This window comes from Eumetopias jubatus, unplaced genomic scaffold, assembly GCF_037043125.1.
Source record: "Eumetopias jubatus isolate StellerSeaLion01/CBP00866 unplaced genomic scaffold, mEumJub1_p1.0 scaffold_2, whole genome shotgun sequence".
Lineage (NCBI taxonomy): Eukaryota > Metazoa > Chordata > Mammalia > Carnivora > Otariidae > Eumetopias > Eumetopias jubatus.
In genome coordinates, this window is record NW_028274808.1 from 12,136,129 (window position 1) to 12,137,899 (window position 1,771).

Here is a 1,771-nt window from a genome sequence, read left to right on the forward strand (position 1 = left end):
ACAAATGTTGTGTAGAGGACATGTTACAAATGTCCTATTGTTGGACTGATGCATTTATTATTATACAGACATTTTTTGTCTCACTACAGTGTTTGTCTTAAAGTCTATTTTTATGACAAATATTTTCTTAAAGTCTATTTCATGTGGGTTTCCATTTGCATTGAATACCCTTTTCCATCCTTCACTTTGAGCCTATATTTGTCCTCAAACCTAAATTTAGTCTCACTTTTTTAAAAGATTTTATTTATTTATCTGAAAGAGAGAGAGCACCCACATGAGAGAGCACAAGCAAAGGGAGCAGCAGAGGGAGAGGGAGAAGCAGGCTCTCTGCTGAGCAGGGAGCCCACTGTGGGGCTCATTCCCAGGACCCTGGGATCATGGCTTGAGCTGAAGGCAGATGCTTAACTGACTGAGCCACCCAGGCACCCTAAATTTAGTCTCTTATAAGCAGCATATAGTGGGCCTTGTTCATTGTTTTTGCATATATGTTTTTCCATTCAGCCACTCTATGCTGTCTGTTTGGAGAATTAAATTCACTTACATTTCTTTTTTTTTTTAAGATTTTATTTATTTATTTGAGAGAGAGAGAAAGTGAGAGAGAGCATGAGAGGGGAGAGGGTCAGAGGGAGAAGCAGCCTCCCCACTGAGCAGGGAGCCCGATGCGGGACTCGATCCCGGGACTCCAGGATCATGACCTGAGCCGAAGGCAGTCGCCTAACCAACTGAGCCACCCAGGCGCCCAAATTCACTTACATTTCTTAAAATTTTTTTATTATTATGTTATGTTAATCACCATATAGTACATCATTAGTTTTTGATGTAGTGTTCTGTGATTCATTGTTTGTGTATAACACTCAGTTCTCCATGCAGTTCATGCCCTCTTTAATACCCATCACCAGGCTAACCCATCCCCCCACACCCCTCCCCTCTAGAACCCTCAGTTTGATTTTCAGAGTCCATAGGCTCTCATGGTTTGTCTCCCCTTCCGATTTCCCCCCTTCATTTTCCCTTTCCTGCTATCTTCTTCTTCTTCTTCTTTTTTTAAACATATAATGCATTATTTGTTTCAGAGGTACAGGTCTGTGATTCATCAGTCTTGCACAATTCACAGTGCTCACCATAGCACATACCCTCCCCAATGTCTATCACCCAGCCACCCCATCCCTCCCATTCCAGCAACCCTCAGTTTGTTTCCTGAGATTAAGAATTCCCTGTATCAGTGAGATCATATGCTACATGTCTTTCTCTGATTGACTTATTTCGCTCAGCATAACACCCTCCAGTTCCATCCACGTCGTCATTGCAAATGGCAAGATTTCATTCCTTTTGATGGCTTCTTGGCCTTTTGGCTAAGATCAAGTGTAGTATCTGTTCTTATCAGTTTAAATTCACTTATATTTAAAGTAATTATTGATAAGGGCACCTGGGTGGCTCAGTCAATTAAGAGTCTGCCTTCGGCTCAGGTCATGATCTCAGGGTCCTGGGATCGAGTGCCAAATCGGGCTCCCTGCTCAGTGGGGTGCCTGCTTCTCCCTCTGCCCTTCCCTTCTGCTTGTGATCTCTCTCTCTCTCAAAATAAATAAATAAAATCTTAAAAAAATAATTATTGATAGTTAAAGGCTTACTAGTATTGTCTTATTAGTTTTTATCTGCCTGTTTTGTTTCCTCTTTTCTTCTCTTTCTTTCTTGCTACCTTCCTTTGTGAATTAATGATTTTTAATAATGATATGCTTTGATTCTCTTCTCTTTATCTTTTATTTTTCCACTGTAG

The 1,771-nt window shown here is 40.9% G+C and overlaps 1 pseudogene; it reads left to right on the top strand.

The window, feature by feature from the left end:
• Positions 1–1,329: 1,329 nt before the first annotated feature.
• LOC114206241 (U2 spliceosomal RNA) lies at positions 1,330–1,456 on the top strand (annotated as a pseudogene).
• The last annotated feature ends 315 nt before the right edge of the window (positions 1,457–1,771 follow it).